This window comes from Hoplias malabaricus, chromosome 17, assembly GCF_029633855.1.
Source record: "Hoplias malabaricus isolate fHopMal1 chromosome 17, fHopMal1.hap1, whole genome shotgun sequence".
NCBI classification, from domain to species: domain Eukaryota; kingdom Metazoa; phylum Chordata; class Actinopteri; order Characiformes; family Erythrinidae; genus Hoplias; species Hoplias malabaricus.
In genome coordinates, this window is record NC_089816.1 from 17,647,021 (window position 1) to 17,663,888 (window position 16,868).

Here is a 16,868-nt window from a genome sequence, read left to right on the forward strand (position 1 = left end):
AAAAGCAAAGTTGCTGTGTGCTGAAAACAAGTTGTTCTTTGACAGTCTTGAATACTGAGTGCAGTTCAGTTAATAAAACTGTCTTTCTGGTGCTCATTGCAAGCAAGCCCGAAAGTGTTTTTATGCTTCATACTGGATTGTAAAAGCAAAGTTGCCGTGTGCTGAAAACAAGTTGTTCTTTGACAGTCTTGAATACTGAGTGCAGTTCAGTTAATAAAACTGTCTTTCTAGTGTTCATTACAAGCAAGCCCGAAAGTGTTTTTATGTTTCATAATGGATTGTAAAAGCAAAGTTGCCGTGTGCTGAAAACATGTTGTTCTTTGACAGTCTTGAATACTGAGTGCAGTTCAGTTAATAAAACTGTCTTTCTGGTGCTCATTGCAAGCAAGCCAGAAAGTGTTTTTATGCTTCATACTGGATTGTAAAAGCAAAGTTGCCGTGTGCTGAAAACAAGTTGTTCTTTGACAGTCTTGAATACTGAGTGCAGTTCAGTTAATAAAACTGTCTTTCTGGTGCTCATTGCAAGCAAGCCAGAAAGTGTTTTTATGCTTCATACTGGATTGTAAAAGCAAAGTTGCCGTGTGCTGAAAACAAGTTGTTCTTTGACAGTCTTGAATACTGAGTGCAGTTCAGTTAATAAAACTGTCTTTCTGGTGCTCATTGCAAGCAAGCCCGAAAGTGTTTTTATGCTTCATACTGGATTGTAAAAGCAAAGTTGCCGTGTGCTGAAAACAAGTTGTTCTTTGACAGTCTTGAATACTGAGTGCAGTTCAGTTAATAAAACTGTCTTTCTGGTGCTCATTGCAAGCAAGCCAGAAAGTGTTTTTCTGTGTTCTTCTTGTCTGTATAAGCAAAGATGCAGTTTGCTGGAAATAAGCTGTTCTTTGACAGTCTTTCTTATGGAGTGCAGTTCAGCTAATAAAACTCTATCTGCCTTTCATTGCAAGCAAGCCCGAAAGTGTTTTTATGTTTCATACTGGATTGTAAAAGCAACGTTGCCGTGTGCTGAAAACAAGTTGTTCTTTGACAGTCTTGAATACTGAGTGCAGTTCAGTTAATAAAACTGTCTTTCTGGTGCTCATTACAAGCAAGCCAGAAAGTGTTTTTCTGTGTTCTACTTGTTAGTATAAACAAAGATGCAGTTTGCTGGAAATAAGCTGTACTCTGACAGTCTTTCTTATGGAGTGCAGTTCAGCTAATAAAACTCTTTCTGCCTTTCATTGCTAGCAAGCCCGAAAGTGTTTTTATGTTTCATACTGGATTGTAAAAGCAAAGTTGCTGTGTGCTGAAAACAAGTTGTTCTTTGACAGTCTTGAATACTGAGTGCAGTTCAGTTAATAAAACTGTCTTTCTGGTGCTCATTGCAAGCAAGCCAGAAAGTGTTTTTCTGTGTTCTTCTTGTCTGTATAAGCAAAGATGCAGTTTGCTGGAAATAAGCTGTTCTCTGACAGTCTTTCTTATGGAGTGCAGTTCAGCTAATAAAACTCTATCTGCCTTTCATTGCAAGCAAGCCCGAAAGTGTTTTTATGTTTCATACTGGATTGTAAAAGCAAAGTTGCTGTGTGCTGAAAACAAGTTGTTCTTTGACAGTCTTGAATACTGAGTGCAGTTCAGTTAATAAAACTGTCTTTCTGGTGCTCATTGCAAGCAAGCCCGAAAGTGTTTTTATGCTTCATACTGGATTGTAAAAGCAACGTTGCCGTGTGCTGAAAACAAGTTGTTCTTTGACAGTCTTGAATACTGAGTGCAGTTCAGTTAATAAAACTGTCTTTCTGGTGCTCATTACAAGCAAGCCAGAAAGAGTTTTTCTGTGTTCTACTTGTTAGTATAAACAAAGATGCAGTTTGCTGGAAATAAGCTGTACTCTGACAGTCTTTCTTATGGAGTGCAGTTCAGCTAATAAAACTCTTTCTGCCTTTCATTGCAAGCAAGCCTGAAAGTGTTTTTATGTTTCATAATGGATTGTAAAAGCAAAGTTGCCGTGTGCTAAAAACATGTTGTTCTTTGACAGTCTTGAATACTGAGTGCAGTTCAGTTAATAAAACTGTCTTTCTGGTGCTCATTACAAGCAAGCCAGAAAGTGTTTTTCTGTGTTCTACTTGTTAGTATAAACAAAGATGCAGTTTGCTGGAAATAAGCTGTACTCTGACAGTCCTTCTTATGGAGTGCAGTTCAGCTAATAAAACTCTTTCTGCCTTTCATTGCAAGCAAGCCCGAAAGTGTTTTTATGTTTCATACTGGATTGTAAAAGCAAAGTTGCTGTGTGCTGAAAACAAGTTGTTCTTTGACAGTCTTGAATACTGAGTGCAGTTCAGTTAATAAAACTGTCTTTCTGGTGCTCATTGCAAGCAAGCCCGAAAGTGTTTTTATGCTTCATACTGGATTGTAAAAGCAAAGTTGCCGTGTGCTGAAAACAAGTTGTTCTTTGACAGTCTTGAATACTGAGTGCAGTTCAGTTAATAAAACTGTCTTTCTAGTGTTCATTACAAGCAAGCCCGAAAGTGTTTTTATGTTTCATAATGGATTGTAAAAGCAAAGTTGCCGTGTGCTGAAAACATGTTGTTCTTTGACAGTCTTGAATACTGAGTGCAGTTCAGTTAATAAAACTGTCTTTCTGGTGCTCATTGCAAGCAAGCCAGAAAGTGTTTTTATGCTTCATACTGGATTGTAAAAGCAAAGTTGCCGTGTGCTGAAAACAAGTTGTTCTTTGACAGTCTTGAATACTGAGTGCAGTTCAGTTAATAAAACTGTCTTTCTGGTGCTCATTGCAAGCAAGCCAGAAAGTGTTTTTCTGTGTTCTTCTTGTCTGTATAAGCAAAGATGCAGTTTGCTGGAAATAAGCTGTTCTCTGAGAGTCCTTCTTATGGAGTGCAGTTCAGCTAATAAAACTCTATCTGCCTTTCATTGCAAGCAAGCCCGAAAGTGTTTTTATGCTTCATACTGGATTGTAAAAGCAAAGTTGCCGTGTGCTGAAAACAAGTTGTTCTTTGACAGTCTTGAATACTGAGTGCAGTTCAGTTAATAAAACTGTCTTTCTGGTGCTCATTGCAAGCAAGCCAGAAAGTGTTTTTCTGTGTTCTTCTTGTCTGTATAAGCAAAGATGCAGTTTGCTGGAAATAAGCTGTTCTCTGACAGTCTTTCTTATGGAGTGCAGTTCAGCTAATAAAACTCTATCTGCCTTTCATTGCAAGCAAGCCCGAAAGTGTTTTTATGTTTCATACTGGATTGTAAAAGCAAAGTTGCTGTGTGCTGAAAACAAGTTGTTCTTTGACAGTCTTGAATACTGAGTGCAGTTCAGTTAATAAAACTGTCTTTCTGGTGCTCATTGCAAGCAAGCCCGAAAGTGTTTTTATGCTTCATACTGGATTGTAAAAGCAAAGTTGCCGTGTGCTGAAAACAAGTTGTTCTTTGACAGTCTTGAATACTGAGTGCAGTTCAGTTAATAAAACTGTCTTTCTGGTGCTCATTGCAAGCAAGCCAGAAAGTGTTTTTCTGTGTTCTTCTTGTCCGTATAAGCAAAGATGCAGTTTGCTGGAAATAAGCTGTTCTCTGACAGTCTTTCTTATGGAGTGCAGTTCAGCTAATAAAACTCTATCTGCCTTTCATTGCAAGCAAGCCCGAAAGTGTTTTTATGTTTCATACTGGATTGTAAAAGCAACGTTGCCGTGTGCTGAAAACAAGTTGTTCTTTGACAGTCTTGAATACTGAGTGCAGTTCAGTTAATAAAACTGTCTTTCTGGTGCTCATTACAAGCAAGCCCGAAAGTGTTTTTATGCTTCATACTGGATTGTAAAAGCAAAGTTGCCGTGTGCTGAAAACAAGTTGTTCTTTGACAGTCTTGAATACTGAGTGCAGTTCAGTTAATAAAACTGTCTTTCTGGTGCTCATTGCAAGCAAGCCAGAAAGTGTTTTTCTGTGTTCTTCTTGTCCGTATAAGCAAAGATGCAGTTTGCTGGAAATTAGCTGTTCTCTGACAGTCTTTCTTATGGAGTGCAGTTCAGCTAATAAAACTCTATCTGCCTTTCATTGCAAGCAAGCCCGAAAGTGTTTTTATGTTTCATACTGGATTGTAAAAGCAACGTTGCCGTGTGCTGAAAACAAGTTGTTCTTTGACAGTCTTGAATACTGAGTGCAGTTCAGTTAATAAAACTGTCTTTCTGGTGCTCATTACAAGCAAGCCAGAAAGTGTTTTTCTGTGTTCTACTTGTTAGTATAAACAAAGATGCAGTTTGCTGGAAATAAGCTGTACTCTGACAGTCTTTCTTATGGAGTGCAGTTCAGCTAATAAAACTCTTTCTGCCTTTCATTGCTAGCAAGCCCGAAAGTGTTTTTATGTTTCATACTGGATTGTAAAAGCAAAGTTGCTGTGTGCTGAAAACAAGTTGTTCTTTGACAGTCTTGAATACTGAGTGCAGTTCAGTTAATAAAACTGTCTTTCTGGTGCTCATTGCAAGCAAGCCAGAAAGTGTTTTTCTGTGTTCTTCTTGTCTGTATAAGCAAAGATGCAGTTTGCTGGAAATAAGCTGTTCTCTGACAGTCCTTCTTATGGAGTGCAGTTCAGCTAATAAAACTCTATCTGCCTTTCATTGCAAGCAAGCCCGAAAGTGTTTTTATGTTTCATACTGGATTGTAAAAGCAAAGTTGCTGTGTGCTGAAAACAAGTTGTTCTTTGACAGTCTTGAATACTGAGTGCAGTTCAGTTAATAAAACTGTCTTTCTGGTGCTCATTGCAAGCAAGCCCGAAAGTGTTTTTATGCTTCATACTGGATTGTAAAAGCAAAGTTGCCGTGTGCTGAAAACAAGTTGTTCTTTGACAGTCTTGAATACTGAGTGCAGTTCAGTTAATAAAACTGTCTTTCTGGTGTTCATTACAAGCAAGCTAGAAAGTGTTTTTCTGTGTTCTACTTGTTAGTATGAACAAAGATGCAGTTTGCTGGAAATAAGCTGTACTCTGACAGTCTTTCTTATGGAGTGCAGTTCAGCTAATAAAACTCTTTCTGCCTTTCATTGCAAGCAAGCCCGAAAGTGTTTTTATGCTTCATACTGGATTGTAAAAGCAAAGTTGCCGTGTGCTGAAAACAAGTTGTTCTTTGACAGTCTTGAATACTGAGTGCAGTTCAGTTAATAAAACTGTCTTTCTGGTGCTCATTACAAGCAAGCCAGAAAGAGTTTTTCTGTGTTCTACTTGTTAGTATAAACAAAGATGCAGTTTGCTGGAAATAAGCTGTACTCTGACAGTCTTTCTTATGGAGTGCAGTTCAGCTAATAAAACTCTTTCTGCCTTTCATTGCAAGCAAGCCTGAAAGTGTTTTTATGTTTCATAATGGATTGTAAAAGCAAAGTTGCCGTGTGCTGAAAACATGTTGTTCTTTGACAGTCTTGAATACTGAGTGCAGTTCAGTTAATAAAACTGTCTTTCTGGTGCTCATTACAAGCAAGCCAGAAAGTGTTTTTCTGTGTTCTACTTGTTAGTATAAACAAAGATGCAGTTTGCTGGAAATAAGCTGTACTCTGACAGTCTTTCTTATGGAGTGCAGTTCAGCTAATAAAACTCTTTCTGCCTTTCATTGCAAGCAAGCCCGAAAGTGTTTTTATGTTTCATACTGGATTGTAAAAGCAAAGTTGCTGTGTGCTGAAAACAAGTTGTTCTTTGACAGTCTTGAATACTGAGTGCAGTTCAGTTAATAAAACTGTCTTTCTGGTGCTCATTGCAAGCAAGCCCGAAAGTGTTTTTATGCTTCATACTGGATTGTAAAAGCAAAGTTGCCGTGTGCTGAAAACAAGTTGTTCTTTGACAGTCTTGAATACTGAGTGCAGTTCAGTTAATAAAACTGTCTTTCTAGTGTTCATTACAAGCAAGCCCGAAAGTGTTTTTATGTTTCATAATGGATTGTAAAAGCAAAGTTGCCGTGTGCTGAAAACATGTTGTTCTTTGACAGTCTTGAATACTGAGTGCAGTTCAGTTAATAAAACTGTCTTTCTTGTGCTCATTGCAAGCAAGCCAGAAAGTGTTTTTATGCTTCATACTGGATTGTAAAAGCAAAGTTGCCGTGTGCTGAAAACAAGTTGTTCTTTGACAGTCTTGAATACTGAGTGCAGTTCAGTTAATAAAACTGTCTTTCTGGTGCTCATTGCAAGCAAGCCAGAAAGTGTTTTTCTGTGTTCTTCTTGTCTGTATAAGCAAAGATGCAGTTTGCTGGAAATAAGCTGTTCTCTGAGAGTCCTTCTTATGGAGTGCAGTTCAGCTAATAAAACTCTATCTGCCTTTCATTGCAAGCAAGCCCGAAAGTGTTTTTATGCTTCATACTGGATTGTAAAAGCAAAGTTGCCGTGTGCTGAAAACAAGTTGTTCTTTGACAGTCTTGAATACTGAGTGCAGTTCAGTTAATAAAACTGTCTTTCTGGTGCTCATTGCAAGCAAGCCAGAAAGTGTTTTTCTGTGTTCTTCTTGTCTGTATAAGCAAAGATGCAGTTTGCTGGAAATAAGCTGTTCTCTGACAGTCTTTCTTATGGAGTGCAGTTCAGCTAATAAAACTCTATCTGCCTTTCATTGCAAGCAAGCCCGAAAGTGTTTTTATGTTTCATACTGGATTGTAAAAGCAAAGTTGCTGTGTGCTGAAAACAAGTTGTTCTTTGACAGTCTTGAATACTGAGTGCAGTTCAGTTAATAAAACTGTCTTTCTGGTGCTCATTGCAAGCAAGCCAGAAAGTGTTTTTCTGTGTTCTTCTTGTCTGTATAAGCAAAGATGCAGTTTGCTGGAAATAAGCTGTTCTCTGACAGTCTTTCTTATGGAGTGCAGTTCAGCTAATAAAACTCTATCTGCCTTTCATTGCAAGCAAGCCCGAAAGTGTTTTTATGTTTCATACTGGATTGTAAAAGCAACGTTGCCGTGTGCTGAAAACAAGTTGTTCTTTGACAGTCTTGAATACTGAGTGCAGTTCAGTTAATAAAACTGTCTTTCTGGTGCTCATTGCAAGCAAGCCAGAAAGTGTTTTTCTGTGTTCTTCTTGTCTGTATAAGCAAAGATGCAGTTTGCTGGAAATAAGCTGTTCTCTGACAGTCCTTCTTATGGAGTGCAGTTCAGCTAATAAAACTCTATCTGCCTTTCATTGCAAGCAAGCCCGAAAGTGTTTTTATGTTTCATACTGGATTGTAAAAGCAAAGTTGCTGTGTGCTGAAAACAAGTTGTTCTTTGACAGTCTTGAATACTGAGTGCAGTTCAGTTAATAAAACTGTCTTTCTGGTGCTCATTGCAAGCAAGCCCGAAAGTGTTTTTATGCTTCATACTGGATTGTAAAAGCAAAGTTGCCGTGTGCTGAAAACAAGTTGTTCTTTGACAGTCTTGAATACTGAGTGCAGTTCAGTTAATAAAACTGTCTTTCTGGTGTTCATTACAAGCAAGCTAGAAAGTGTTTTTCTGTGTTCTACTTGTTAGTATGAACAAAGATGCAGTTTGCTGGAAATAAGCTGTACTCTGACAGTCTTTCTTATGGAGTGCAGTTCAGCTAATAAAACTCTTTCTGCCTTTCATTGCAAGCAAGCCCGAAAGTGTTTTTATGCTTCATACTGGATTGTAAAAGCAAAGTTGCCGTGTGCTGAAAAAAAGTTGTTCTTTGACAGTCTTGAATACTGAGTGCAGTTCAGTTAATAAAACTGTCTTTCTGGTGCTCATTGCAAGCAAGCCAGAAAGTGTTTTTCTGTGTTCTTCTTGTCTGTATAAGTAAAGATGCAGTTTGCTGGAAATAAGCTGTTCTCTGACAGTCTTTCTTATGGAGTGCAGTTCAGCTAATAAAACTCTATCTGCCTTTCATTGCAAGCAAGCCCGAAAGTGTTTTTATGTTTCATACTGGATTGTAAAAGCAACGTTGCCGTGTGCTGAAAACAAGTTGTTCTTTGACAGTCTTGAATACTGAGTGCAGTTCAGTTAATAAAACTGTCTTTCTGGTGCTCATTACAAGCAAGCCAGAAAGAGTTTTTCTGTGTTCTACTTGTTAGTATAAACAAAGATGCAGTTTGCTGGAAATAAGCTGTACTCTGACAGTCTTTCTTATGGAGTGCAGTTCAGCTAATAAAACTCTTTCTGCCTTTCATTGCAAGCAAGCCTGAAAGTGTTTTTATGTTTCATAATGGATTGTAAAAGCAAAGTTGCCGTGTGCTGAAAACATGTTGTTCTTTGACAGTCTTGAATACTGAGTGCAGTTCAGTTAATAAAACTGTCTTTCTGGTGCTCATTACAAGCAAGCCAGAAAGTGTTTTTCTGTGTTCTACTTGTTAGTATAAACAAAGATGCAGTTTGCTGGAAATAAGCTGTACTCTGACAGTCTTTCTTATGGAGTGCAGTTCAGCTAATAAAACTCTTTCTGCCTTTCATTGCAAGCAAGCCCGAAAGTGTTTTTATGTTTCATACTGGATTGTAAAAGCAAAGTTGCTGTGTGCTGAAAACAAGTTGTTCTTTAACAGTCTTGAATACTGAGTGCAGTTCAGTTAATAAAACTGTCTTTCTGGTGCTCATTGCAAGCAAGCCCGAAAGTGTTTTTATGCTTCATACTGGATTGTAAAAGCAAAGTTGCCGTGTGCTGAAAACAAGTTGTTCTTTGACAGTCTTGAATACTGAGTGCAGTTCAGTTAATAAAACTGTCTTTCTAGTGTTCATTACAAGCAAGCCCGAAAGTGTTTTTATGTTTCATAATGGATTGTAAAAGCAAAGTTGCCGTGTGCTGAAAACATGTTGTTCTTTGACAGTCTTGAATACTGAGTGCAGTTCAGTTAATAAAACTGTCTTTCTGGTGCTCATTGCAAGCAAGCCAGAAAGTGTTTTTATGCTTCATACTGGATTGTAAAAGCAAAGTTGCCGTGTGCTGAAAACAAGTTGTTCTTTGACAGTCTTGAATACTGAGTGCAGTTCAGTTAATAAAACTGTCTTTCTGGTGCTCATTGCAAGCAAGCCAGAAAGTGTTTTTCTGTTTTCTTCTTGTCTGTATAAGCAAAGATGCAGTTTGCTGGAAATAAGCTGTTCTCTGAGAGTCCTTCTTATGGAGTGCAGTTCAGCTAATAAAACTCTATCTGCCTTTCATTGCAAGCAAGCCCGAAAGTGTTTTTATGTTTCATACTGGATTGTAAAAGCAAAGTTGCTATGTGCTGAAAACAAGTTGTTCTTTGACAGTCTTGAATACTGAGTGCAGTTCAGTTAATAAAACTGTCTTTCTGGTGCTTATTGCAAGCAAGCCCGAAAGTGTTTTTATGCTTCATACTGGATTGTGAAAGCAAAGTTGCCGTGTGCTGAAAACATGTTGTTCTTTGACAGTCTTGAATACTGAGTGCAGTTCAGTTAATAAAACTGTCTTTCTGGTGCTCATTACAAACAAGCCAGAAAGTGTTTTTCTGTGTTCTACTTGTTAGTATAAACAAAGATGCAGTTTGCTGGAAATAAGCTGTACTCTGACAGTCTTTCTTATGGAGTGCAGTTCAGCTAATAAAACTCTTTCTGCCTTTCATTGCAAGCAAGCCCGAAAGTGTTTTTATGCTTCATACTGGATTGTAAAAGCAAAGTTGCCGTGTGCTGAAAACAAGTTGTTCTTTGACAGTCTTGAATACTGAGTGCAGTTCAGTTAATAAAACTGTCTTTCTGGTGTTCATTACAAGCAAGCCAGAAAGTGTTTTTCTGTGTTCTACTTGTTAGTATGAACAAAGATGCAGTTTGCTGGAAATAAGCTGTACTCTGACAGTCTTTCTTATGGAGTGCAGTTCAGCTAATAAAATTCTTTCTGCCTTTCATTGCAAGCAAGCCCGAAAGTGTTTTTATGTTTCATACTGGATTGTAAAAGCAAAGTTGCTGTGTGCTGAAAACAAGTTGTTCTTTGACAGTCTTGAATACTGAGTGCAGTTCAGTTAATAAAAATGTCTTTCTGGTGCTCATTGCAAGCAAGCCCGAAAGTGTTTTTATGCTTCATACTGGATTGTAAAAGCAAAGTTGCCGTGTGCTGAAAACGAGTTGTTCTTTGACAGTCTTGAATACTGAGTGCAGTTCAGTTAATAAAACTGTCTTTCTGGTGCTCATTGCAAGCAAGCCCGAAAGTGTTTTTATGTTTCATACTGGATTGTAAAAGCAAAGTTGCCGTGTGCTGAAAACAAGTTGTTCTTTGACAGTCTTGAATACTGAGTGCAGTTCAGTTAATAAAACTGTCTTTCTAGTGTTCATTACAAGCAAGCCCGAAAGTGTTTTTCTGTGTTCTACTTGTTAGTATGAACAAAGATGCAGTTTGCTGGAAATAAGCTGTACTCTGACAGTCTTTCTTATGGAGTGCAGTTCAGCTAATAAAACTCTTTCTGCCTTTCATTGCAAGCAAGCCCGAAAGTGTTTTTCTGTGTTCTACTTGTTAGTATGAACAAAGATGCAGTTTGCTGGAAATAAGCTGTACTCTGACAGTCTTTCTTATGGAGTGCAGTTCAGCTAATAAAACTCTTTCTGCCTTTCATTGCAAGCAAGCCCGAAAGTGTTTTTATGCTTCATACTGGATTGTAAAAGCAAAGTTGCCGTGTGCTGAAAACAAGTTGTTCTTTGAAAGTCTTGAATACTGAGTGCAGTTCAGTTAATAAAACTGTCTTTCTGGTGCTCATTGCAAGCAAGCCAGAAAGTGTTTTTCTGTGTTCTTCTTGTCTGTATAAGCAAAGATGCAGTTTGCTGGAAATAAGCTGTACTCTGACAGTCTTTCTTATGGAGTGCAGTTCAGCTAATAAAACTCTATCTGCCTTTCATTGCAAGCAAGCCCGAAAGTGTTTTTATGTTTCATACTGGATTGTAAAAGCAACGTTGCCGTGTGCTGAAAACAAGTTGTTCTTTGACAGTCTTGAATACTGAGTGCAGTTCAGTTAATAAAACTGTCTTTCTGGTGCTCATTACAAGCAAGCCAGAAAGAGTTTTTCTGTGTTCTACTTGTTAGTATAAACAAAGATGCAGTTTGCTGGAAATAAGCTGTACTCTGACAGTCTTTGTTATGGAGTGCAGTTTAGCTAATAAAACTCTTTCTGCCTTTCATTGCAAGCAAGCCCGAAAGTGTTTTTATGTTTCATAATGGATTGTAAAAGCAAAGTTGCCGTGTGCTGAAAACATGTTGTTCTTTGACAGTCTTGAATACTGAGTGCAGTTCAGTTAATAAAACTGTCTTTCTGGTGCTCATTACAAGCAAGCCAGAAAGTGTTTTTATGTGTTCTACTTGTTAGTATAAACAAAGATGCAGTTTGCTGGAAATGAGCTGTACTCTGACAGTCTTTCTTATGGAGTGCAGTTCAGCTAATAAAACTCTTTCTGCCTTTCATTGCAAGCAAGCCCGAAAGTGTTTTTATGCTTCATACTGGATTGTAAAAGCAAAGTTGCCGTGTGCTGAAAACAAGTTGTTCTTTGACAGTCTTGAATACTGAGTGCAGTTCAGTTAATAAAACTGTCTTTCTGGTGCTCATTGCAAACAAGCCAGAAAGTGTTTTTCTGTGTTCTACTTGTCTGTATAAGCAAAGATGCAGTTTGCTGGAAATAAGCTGTTCTCTGACAGTCTTTCTTATGGAGTGCAGTTCAGCTAATAAAACTCTATCTGCCTTTCATTGCAAGCAAGCCCGAAAGTGTTTTTATGTTTCATACTGGATTGTAAAAGCAAAGTTGCTGTGTGCTGAAAACAAGTTGTTCTTTGACAGTCTTGAATACTGAGTGCAGTTCAGTTAATAAAACTGTCTTTCTGGTGCTCATTACAAGCAAGCTAGAAAGAGTTTTTCTGTGTTCTACTTGTTAGTATAAACAAAGATGCAGTTTGCTGGAAATGAGCTGTATTCTGACAGTCTTTCTTATGGAGTGCAGTTCAGCTAATAAAACTCTTTCTGCCTTTCATTGCAAGCAAGCCCGAAAGTGTTTTTATGCTTCATACTGGATTGTAAAAGCAAAGTTGCCGTGTGCTGAAAACAAGTTGTTCTTTGACAGTCTTGAATACTGAGTGCAGTTCAGTTAATAAAACTGTCTTTCTGGTGCTCATTGCAAACAAGCCAGAAAGTGTTTTTCTGTGTTCTACTTGTCTGTATAAGCAAAGATGCAGTTTGCTGGAAATAAGCTGTTCTCTGACAGTCTTTCTTATGGAGTGCAGTTCAGCTAATAAAACTCTATCTGCCTTTCATTGCAAGCAAGCCCGAAAGTGTTTTTATGTTTCATACTGGATTGTAAAAGCAAAGTTGCTGTGTGCTGAAAACAAGTTGTTCTTTGACAGTCTTGAATACTGAGTGCAGTTCAGTTAATAAAACTGTCTTTCTGGTGCTCATTGCAAGCAAGCCCGAAAGTGTTTTTATGCTTCATACTGGATTGTAAAAGCAAAGTTGCCGTGTGCTGAAAACAAGTTGTTCTTTGACAGTCTTGAATACTGAGTGCAGTTCACTTAATAAAACTGTCTTTCTAGTGTTCATTACAAGCAAGCCCGAAAGTGTTTTTATGTTTCATAATGGATTGTAAAAGCAAAGTTGCCGTGTGCTGAAAACATGTTGTTCTTTGACAGTCTTGAATACTGAGTGCAGTTCAGTTAATAAAACTGTCTTTCTGGTGCTCATTGCAAGCAAGCCAGAAAGTGTTTTTATGCTTCATACTGGATTGTAAAAGCAAAGTTGCCGTGTGCTGAAAACAAGTTGTTCTTTGACAGTCTTGAATACTGAGTGCAGTTCAGTTAATAAAACTGTCTTTCTGGTGCTCATTGCAAGCAAGCCAGAAAGTGTTTTTCTGTGTTCTTCTTGTCTGTATAAGCAAAGATGCAGTTTGCTGGAAATAAGCTGTTCTCTGACAGTCCTTCTTATGGAGTGCAGTTCAGCTAATAAAACTCTATCTGCCTTTCATTGCAAGCAAGCCCGAAAGTGTTTTTATGTTTCATACTGGATTGTAAAAGCAAAGTTGCTATGTGCTGAAAACAAGTTGTTCTTTGACAGTCTTGAATACTGAGTGCAGTTCAGTTAATAAAACTGTCTTTCTGGTGCTCATTGCAAGCAAGCCCGAAAGTGTTTTTATGCTTCATACTGGATTGTGAAAGCAAAGTTGCCGTGTGCTGAAAACATGTTGTTCTTTGACAGTCTTGAATACTGAGTGCAGTTCAGTTAATAAAACTGTCTTTCTGGTGCTCATTACAAGCAAGCCAGAAAGTGTTTTTCTGTGTTCTACTTGTTAGTATAAACAAAGATGCAGTTTGCTGGAAATAAGCTGTACTCTGACAGTCTTTCTTATGGAGTGCAGTTCAGCTAATAAAACTCTTTCTGCCTTTCATTGCAAGCAAGCCCGAAAGTGTTTTTATGCTTCATACTGGATTGTAAAAGCAAAGTTGCCGTGTGCTGAAAACAAGTTGTTCTTTGACAGTCTTGAATACTGAGTGCAGTTCAGTTAATAAAACTGTCTTTCTGGTGTTCATTACAAGCAAGCCAGAAAGTGTTTTTCTGTGTTCTACTTGTTAGTATGAACAAAGATGCAGTTTGCTGGAAATAAGCTGTACTCTGACAGTCTTTCTTATGGAGTGCAGTTCAGCTAATAAAACTCTTTCTGCCTTTCATTGCAAGCAAGCCCGAAAGTGTTTTTATGTTTCATACTGGATTGTAAAAGCAAAGTTGCTGTGTGCTGAAAACAAGTTGTTCTTTGACAGTCTTGAATACTGAGTGCAGTTCAGTTAATAAAAATGTCTTTCTGGTGCTCATTGCAAGCAAGCCCGAAAGTGTTTTTATGCTTCATACTGGATTGTAAAAGCAAAGTTGCCGTGTGCTGAAAACGAGTTGTTCTTTGACAGTCTTGAATACTGAGTGCAGTTCAGTTAATAAAACTGTCTTTCTGGTGCTCATTGCAAGCAAGCCCGAAAGTGTTTTTATGCTTCATACTGGATTGTAAAAGCAAAGTTGCCGTGTGCTGAAAACAAGTTGTTCTTTGACAGTCTTGAATACTGAGTGCAGTTCAGTTAATAAAACTGTCTTTCTAGTGTTCATTACAAGCAAGCCCGAAAGTGTTTTTCTGTGTTCTACTTGTTAGTATGAACAAAGATGCAGTTTGCTGGAAATAAGCTGTACTCTGACAGTCTTTCTTATGGAGTGCAGTTCAGCTAATAAAACTCTTTCTGCCTTTCATTGCAAGCAAGCCCGAAAGTGTTTTTATGCTTCATACTGGATTGTAAAAGCAAAGTTGCCGTGTGCTGAAAACAAGTTGTTCTTTGACAGTCTTGAATACTGAGTGCAGTTCAGTTAATAAAACTGTCTTTCTGGTGCTCATTGCAAACAAGCCAGAAAGTGTTTTTCTGTGTTCTACTTGTCTGTATAAGCAAAGATGCAGTTTGCTGGAAATAAGCTGTTCTCTGACAGTCTTTCTTATGGAGTGCAGTTCAGCTAATAAAACTCTATCTGCCTTTCATTGCAAGCAAGCCCGAAAGTGTTTTTATGTTTCATACTGGATTGTAAAAGCAAAGTTGCTGTGTGCTGAAAACAAGTTGTTCTTTGACAGTCTTGAATACTGAGTGCAGTTCAGTTAATAAAACTGTCTTTCTGGTGCTCATTGCAAGCAAGCCCGAAAGTGTTTTTATGCTTCATACTGGATTGTAAAAGCAAAGTTGCCGTGTGCTGAAAACAAGTTGTTCTTTGACAGTCTTGAATACTGAGTGCAGTTCAGTTAATAAAACTGTCTTTCTGTTGCTCATTGCAAGCAAGCCAGAAAGTGTTTTTATGCTTCATACTGGATTGTAAAAGCAAAGTTGCCGTGTGCTGAAAACAAGTTGTTCTTTGACAGTCTTGAATACTGAGTGCAGTTCAGTTAATAAAACTGTCTTTCTGGTGCTCATTGCAAGCAAGCCCGAAAGTGTTTTTATGCTTCATACTGGATTGTGAAAGCAAAGTTGCCGTGTGCTGAAAACATGTTGTTCTTTGACAGTCTTGAATACTGAGTGCAGTTCAGTTAATAAAACTGTCTTTCTGGTGCTCATTACAAGCAAGCCAGAAAGTGTTTTTCTGTGTTCTACTTGTTAGTATAAACAAAGATGCAGTTTGCTGGAAATAAGCTGTACTCTGACAGTCTTTCTTATGGAGTGCAGTTCAGCTAATAAAACTCTTTCTGCCTTTCATTGCAAGCAAGCCCGAAAGTGTTTTTATGCTTCATACTGGATTGTAAAAGCAAAGTTGCCGTGTGCTGAAAACAAGTTGTTCTTTGACAGTCTTGAATACTGAGTGCAGTTCAGTTAATAAAACTGTCTTTCTGGTGTTCATTACAAGCAAGCCAGAAAGTGTTTTTCTGTGTTCTACTTGTTAGTATGAACAAAGATGCAGTTTGCTGGAAATAAGCTGTACTCTGACAGTCTTTCTTATGGAGTGCAGTTCAGCTAATAAAACTCTTTCTGCCTTTCATTGCAAGCAAGCCCGAAAGTGTTTTTATGTTTCATACTGGATTGTAAAAGCAAAGTTGCTGTGTGCTGAAAACAAGTTGTTCTTTGACAGTCTTGAATACTGAGTGCAGTTCAGTTAATAAAAATGTCTTTCTGGTGCTCATTGCAAGCAAGCCCGAAAGTGTTTTTATGCTTCATACTGGATTGTAAAAGCAAAGTTGCCGTGTGCTGAAAACGAGTTGTTCTTTGACAGTCTTGAATACTGAGTGCAGTTCAGTTAATAAAACTGTCTTTCTGGTGCTCATTGCAAGCAAGCCCGAAAGTGTTTTTATGCTTCATACTGGATTGTAAAAGCAAAGTTGCCGTGTGCTGAAAACAAGTTGTTCTTTGACAGTCTTGAATACTGAGTGCAGTTCAGTTAATAAAACTGTCTTTCTAGTGTTCATTACAAGCAAGCCCGAAAGTGTTTTTCTGTGTTCTACTTGTTAGTATGAACAAAGATGCAGTTTGCTGGAAATAAGCTGTACTCTGACAGTCTTTCTTATGGAGTGCAGTTCAGCTAATAAAATTCTTTCTGCCTTTCATTGCAAGCAAGCCCGAAAGTGTTTTTATGTTTCATACTGGATTGTAAAAGCAAAGTTGCTGTGTGCTGAAAACAAGTTGTTCTTTGACAGTCTTGAATACTGAGTGCAGTTCAGTTAATAAAACTGTCTTTCTGGTGTTCATTACAAGCAAGCCAGAAAGTGTTTTTCTGTGTTCTACTTGTTAGTATGAACAAAGATGCAGTTTGCTGGAAATAAGCTGTACTCTGACAGTCTTTCTTATGGAGTGCAGTTCAGCTAATAAAACTCTTTCTGCCTTTCATTGCAAGCAAGCCCGAAAGTGTTTTTATGTTTCATACTGGATTGTAAAAGCAAAGTTGCTGTGTGCTGAAAACAAGTTGTTCTTTGACAGTCTTGAATACTGAGTGCAGTTCAGTTAATAAAAATGTCTTTCTGGTGCTCATTGCAAGCAAGCCCGAAAGTGTTTTTATGCTTCATACTGGATTGTAAAAGCAAAGTTGCCGTGTGCTGAAAACGAGTTGTTCTTTGACAGTCTTGAATACTGAGTGCAGTTCAGTTAATAAAACTGTCTTTCTGGTGCTCATTGCAAGCAAGCCCGAAAGTGTTTTTATGCTTCATACTGGATTGTAAAAGCAAAGTTGCCGTGTGCTGAAAACAAGTTGTTCTTTGACAGTCTTGAATACTGAGTGCAGTTCAGTTAATAAAACTGTCTTTCTAGTGTTCATTACAAGCAAGCCCGAAAGTGTTTTTCTGTGTTCTACTTGTTAGTATGAACAAAGATGCAGTTTGCTGGAAATAAGCTGTACTCTGACAGTCTTTCTTATGGAGTGCAGTTCAGCTAATAAAACTCTTTCTGCCTTTCATTGCAAGCAAGCCCGAAAGTGTTTTTATGCTTCATACTGGATTGTAAAAGCAAAGTTGCCGTGTGCTGAAAACAAGTTG